Below are 6,562 nucleotides of genomic sequence, written 5' to 3'. Positions count from 1 at the left end.
AAGAATAAAGACCACCAAATTGTAGTTGGTAAGTCCAGACCTTATTTGGGAATTCCAAAACAGAACATAAAGATATTTATGAAGAGACTTAAATTCAGCATTTGCTAGAAACCCCAACTACACAACAAAATGTATTTTAACGGCTAAAGTGAATTTTGCATGGTATGTCCCCTTTTAAAGTTTGCAATCCTAATATTTTAAGTGAAAACAAAACATGCATGTCTAGTGTAAAATACATTTGAATAACTAGAACATGTATTTCAGAAAGCATGAAGTTTAGAAACAATACTGGTTAATAATGACAATCCATAGTGAGCAATTCTGACGGTTTCTCAGTTGTCTGTCTGACACTCACTTTAAAACATTTTCTCCTGGATCAGGTTTCTTAAGGAAAGAATTGAGGAAAATAATCTGAAAATATAGATTTATTTAACAAACAGCTGCATAAACAGTTTCATTGACTGAGTGCAGTAGGAGCTCAACACCACTGAATAATTTATTGTACATATTTACCAGCAGTAAATCAGATTTTGCATGGATTTTTATTGCTTGATAATAAATCTATGCATTTAACACTCACTGTTGTTTTATGGATTTTACATAAAATGTAATACAAGGAGATTTGGTCCAAGGCAACTGATTGATCATTAAAATGAATTGATCATAAAGGCTGTGACCATATTTATCTTTGGGCACCAAACAGTCTCATATTTAGGATTCATAGGTCTTCTCACTTTGACATTAGAAATTTCTCTGTGGACAAAAATCTCTTTCTTAAATGTTTGAACATCTTTTAAGTGTTTGAGAACACAGCTTTTTTAATTTTATTTATTTATTTTTTTTGTGAGCCTGAAATCAAATCCTGCTTTGGATTAATAAAAGCTAAAATTCACTGGTAACACAATGTCTGCTATACATTAATACACACATAATGAAATATGCTCATTCTGTTTTGTTGTTTTGTCAGAAAGCATGATTTTTCATATAAATARAAAAATCGGAATAATGTGTTTGAGGCTCCAGAACTAGAAAAGAATCATTAAATCAGCATTAAATAGTAGTTATAATTTCACATGGAGCTGTCTACAAAGACAGTAAAAATAAAATAATACTACACACTATTAAAATAACATGAAATAATAAAATGTACTTTTTAACCATAACAAAATGCACAAATTACTACATACTATTTTGGGTATTATTTTGTAAGAGAGCTTGTGTTTACAAAATTTAATAGACTTGTTGAATATTTCATCTTAAGGATAGATAGATTTTGCAACTTTTTAATGATGTATATTGTTAGAGAATTTAAAATTGCATGAGTTGTCCTTAAATTTGAACAAAAATAAATCCAGTTAGTAAACAGGATCTTTATAAGACTAACTTGTAAACAACCCATTATTGCTCCAGTCCAACAGTTCAAAAATAGAATAGCACCTGTGCATGAGTATTTATCTTCTCGCTCCTGCATGTATTCATTCATTCATTCATTCATTCATTCATTCATTCATTCATTCATTCATTCATTCATTCATTCATTCATTCATTCATTCATTCATTCATTCATTCATTCAGTGGATTACCCAAAATCTGCCAGTCTACAGGATGGATGCCCAAAGCATCTGTCTTATAAACAGGAGATGCTTGGTTCAAATCCCATCAGTGCATTTTTATTAATTTAAAGTTTTTACAGAGACATTTTCAAATATTTACGTTTTACTCCTTTCAAAACATTTAAGATCTACATTTCGTTAAATGCTGTTTGAGCTTGATACACCCATTTTCTCTTTAGAATAGTACATGTCCTTAAATTATCCATCTTCTTCATCCTTGGTCATCAATGACCTGCTTTGATATGAAGTGCTGTGACTCAGTTGTTCAAAGTGCAGTGCCTTTCAACACTTTGGCTTTGACTTATAACACCTCCAGGGGTGAAACCAGGAAGAGACATACATTATAAGATGAATTCATTATTATAGTAAAAAGAAGTTGTTAGGGTTGTCAGCCCAAGGTCTTACGCTGAGGCCTGTGTGCTGAGTGTTGTACTGTGAACCTGATTTGAGTCAGATGATTGAGAATAAAGTCTTAAGAAGAAATCCACTGGATTCCTGTTTATTCGGATATACCATTTTGAACGACACAATTTCACCTACAAACAAATGCTTTGATCAGCATGCTGTGGCTCAGTTGGTCAAAGTGCCTGTCTAGTAAACAGGAGATCCTGAGTTCAAGTTCCAACAGTGCCTCTCAGCAGTTTCATATACATAAGCAAACCTATGTATGTGTTGTTTTATTTACAGTGATTACCAAAATGCCATGATTACTATGGCAGTCATAACATGGTATTAAGGTGTTTAAAGGGACATTTTCAAACTGGTTTCAGTGGTGATTAGCCTGGCCCTTGTCTTCCAACGCAGTTCCACTCAATTCTAGTTTACCTTCACGGCTCCGTCTTAGATTTCTCCCATAGACAAGGATTTCTTCAGGAGAATTTTCGTCCGGGCCAATCAGAGAACAGAAGGAGGAGTTTTGAATGACAACGTCGATTTTCTGCGCAGTGTCTGCTAGTTAGTTTAGCTATGGCAGTGGAGGAAATGAATGAAGCCAGTCTGTGTTGATAAGGCTTCCAAATTAAATTAAATTTGTCTGACAAAGCAGCAGCTCTCATTTACAGTCATTTCCTTCGGCTCGGTACTTTTCTCCTCTCAGTAGGGTTGTTTACAGTGCACGCAATTTCCGGTTAGCTTCTTAGCTTGCTTAGCCTCTTTCACAGTGGAGCTGGCATATACGTACACATATGTTTTGGCCAACCGATCCAAACATTTTAAACTTCAACAGAGGCCACGCCTCCAGCAAAAATCACTTCTCTATAGCTGAGAGTCCAGACCCTCGTATGAAGCAAAGCGAATGACAAGGGGCTGGTTTTAACCAGGCTAAGTGGTGATAGGCATTGCTGGAATTTAAACTGGGGATCTTCTGTTTGTAAGACAGATGATTTGGCTGTCTAAGCTACAGAGCTTCTGATTACACACACACACACGCACGCACGCACGCACGCACACACACACACACAAAAACATCTTCAGATGCTTAATCATCTGCTTCTGAATGATTGAACACCTTTGCTCCTTAGATATATATATAATATATATAATTTAAGACAAAAAATATTACTCTGACAAGGTCCTGAGAACAGAGAGAGTCAGAGAGGAGCCCGAAACATCCCGTAGATAAAAACGGATGAGGAGGCAAGGGGATGACCAGGAGGCTGCAGRGCAAATATCCTGGACTGATATATACTGTATATATGTCAACGTTTCTTCACAATTAAGATGCTGACACGCATTGCTGAGATTTGAAGCCAGCAGGACTGTTTACAAGACAGGTGCTTTGACCATCTAAGCCAAAGCACCTCACATCAAGGAACAAGGTATTGTCTAAAAACTTGTAGAAAGACAGACCATAGGTAGCCTAGTACAAAAGAAGGTATGAGAAGATATACTCAAAACACAGGTACTATTCTTTTCTAACAAGAATGTGCTTACCCAGTGCAACCAACATTATAAAATGCAAAAGGTAGGCCAAAATTTGTTATAAAAAGTAAAAACATAATTTGAAAAGGTTGATAAGCCACAACACCTTGCATTAAGTGCATGGCATTGTTTTGTTAATTTTTCTTCTGTAGAAAGGCATTAGGTATGTAGGCATTTAAAAAAATGTAGTAAGGGAGTAAAATCTAACTGTCAAGAAGCTACACTTTGACAAAAAACAAACAAAAAAAAAAAAACAAATACATTTGATCCCTCATTGCTCATTAGGCATCTCAAGCTGTTTTTTTTTTTTTCTGTAATCAGAGGCTCTGTAGATTAGACAACCACAGCACCTGCCTTGCAAACAGAAGATCTTTGGTTTGAATTCCAGGTGGAACTTTGACATAAGTGTGGGCTTCCTTCTAAACAGGATATCCTTAGTTCAAAACCCAGCGGTGCCTTAATAGTTAAGGATGTTTTCAAAAAAGAAAGTTTTTACTGCTTTCAAAACAATCTAGGTGTATTTTGAGGTCAGTAAAAAAAAAATTAAGGTATAAAGGTACAGGTACAATCCTGTTTACAAGACACATGCTTTAGTCTTCTAAAAGGTAGTGCCTTTGATCAAAACGACAAAGCATAAAGTCATTTATACTGCTGATCAGCATTGCTGGAATTTAAACACAGCATCTAATAGACAGACACTTCGACCACCTAACCCACTGCACCTTGCAATAGTGAGCATGGCATGGAAAGGCATACATTAGATATTATTTACAAAGAAAGATGGAGTGACAATATAAAAACTCAAAGCACAGGTACTATTAAATAAAAAAGGGTATACCAAGYTGAGTAAACCTTTAACTATTGATTGCTATGGTGGCACTGCTAGGACTTGAACCCAGAATCTCGTTTACTAGACAGGTACTTTGACCAACTAATCCACAGCACCACCTGTTGAAGTACCTGTCATTGTCTCAAATTRTCCTGTAGAAAGGCAGACCATAGCTATTCAAAATAAAGAACGAATGAGAAAATAGGTACTCAAAACACAGATTCTGTTCTCTTCTAATTAGAGAAAATAGCTTTACCCAGCCCAAACAATATTATAAAATACCAAAAGTAGGCCCAAATTAGTTTTGAAAAAAGTAAAAACAACAATTAGAAAAGATTGCTTTAAAAAGGAGACAGCTGGGATTTCTCCTGTTTACAAGACAGAAGATTTGGCCATTTAAGCTACAGTGCCTCTGATTATTGAGAAGAGAGCTTGAGATGTCTATTGGTCAACTTCTGAGCAAAAACGGGTTAAATGTATTTGCTCATTACATGTCAGGTATGCGGTTTGTTGACATTTTTAGCCTTACATCAAGTTCCTGTACTACCTGGTACTTTCTGATGACTTTAAGAACAACTCATGCAGCCATAACATTTCTATCAATGGACTCAGTAAATGAAAGTTTGAAAATGTGTTTTTAACAGCCACATTAGTTGCTATGACTGTGACAACAATCAGTTATGTTTCATGTTTGCAAAGAGTCCAAGTTAAAGTTATGTTGTTGATAGGCACTGCTGGGATTTGAACCCAGGATCTCCTGTTTACAAGACAGGCACTTTGACCATCCACAGCACCTTATTTACATTGTGGAAAAATGCTTTTCTGTAGAAACTTTAAAAATAGAGTGGCCGTGGGAAGATAGAAACACAAAGTGCAAGGTACTATTCTAAAGAGAAAATTGAGCCCCATCTCCCGATGTACTTGTATGCAGTTCGGCTCGGTTCAGCCGCGTGTCTCCATTATGTTCCAAACATGCAAAACCGCACTCTTTCAGTACCTCCTCTCCAGTGGTTCTAAGCAAGTAGAAGGAAGTACAGCAAGCTTATGATTTTGAAAGCAGAATGCTGCTCRTGGATCAGCTCTAGGGCTGATTGACAGAGGAAAGAAGTTACTTGTGCAAACCTCCTCCTCCTGGAGAAAACTGCTTTTGTTTTGGAATACAAGTGCATGGGTTGAGATGCCTAATGATCGGTTTCTGTGTAATAAAGTGTTAAAAGTATTTGATCAATCTCAAGCCTTTAGGTATTCAAAAGAATGAAAGAAAGAAGGAATGGGAGGATAAATACTCAAAGGTACTATTCTTTTCTAATGTGAGAAAATGGGTTTACCCTGTGCAAACATTATTAAATTCCAAATGTAGGCCAAAAATTGTTGTAAAAGAAGTAAAAACTTAAGAATTTGAAAGGGAAGCTTTATAAAGCAGGCACACTTGGGATTTCTTCTGTTTACAAGACAGATGCTTTGCCCATTTAAGCTACAGTGCCTCTGACTGYAGACAAAACAGCTTGAGATGCCTAAGGATCGGCTTCTGTGCAATAAAGTGTATTAAATACTGTACATTTACTCAATATACATGAGGCTTCTTGACATTTTTTATCTAACTGTAATTGGAACTCCCATTTATTGTGCCTGCTTTATAAAGCAACATTTTCAAATTATGTTTTTACTTTTGTAAAACAAATTTTGGCATACTTCTGCATTTTATAACGTTTGCACTGGGTAAGCACATTTTCTCTTATTAGAAAAGAATAGTACCTGTGATCTATCTATCTTCTGATACCTTATTTCTCACCATTGAAAACCTAAGGTCTGTCTTTCTATAGAGGTTTTGAGAAAACTGTTAGCACCCTGGTGCTGTGGCTTAGTTGGTTAAAGCRCCTGTCTTGTAAACAGGAGATCCTGAGTTCAAATCCCAGCAGTGCCTATCAACACTTTGACTTATAGAAGGCTTCTGTAGCGAGGACTCATTCATAAGTCAAGGAAGTTCAAACTTGGAGGGTGTAGAACTGTCAGAGATGCATAATTTCTTGGGAGTCTATCTAGACACAAAACTGGAAAAAGCAAATTCCACCAACTTGTTGTGTGGTCATTAATCTGAAAAGACATGGGAAGGCAGCAATGTGCCTACACCAGTGCCAGAAAATTGCAGGTAGTTGTTGGGGTACTACCCCAAAGGAAGCATAGTCTGCCCTGTGTTATG

At 36.2% G+C, this 6,562-nt stretch overlaps 1 non-coding gene across 1 annotated transcript; it reads left to right on the top strand.

Moving 5' to 3' along the window:
• The first annotated feature begins 6,212 nt into the window (after positions 1 to 6,212).
• On the top strand, positions 6,213 to 6,286 carry trnat-ugu (transfer RNA threonine (anticodon UGU)). The gene has a single exon. It is a non-coding gene; the product is annotated as a tRNA-Thr (tRNA).
• The last annotated feature ends 276 nt before the right edge of the window (positions 6,287 to 6,562 follow it).

Source organism: Austrofundulus limnaeus, unplaced genomic scaffold, assembly GCF_001266775.1.
Source record: "Austrofundulus limnaeus strain Quisiro unplaced genomic scaffold, Austrofundulus_limnaeus-1.0 Scaffold175, whole genome shotgun sequence".
Classification (NCBI taxonomy): Eukaryota; Metazoa; Chordata; class Actinopteri; order Cyprinodontiformes; family Rivulidae; genus Austrofundulus; species Austrofundulus limnaeus.
This window is presented reverse-complemented; position numbering and strand designations above follow the sequence as displayed.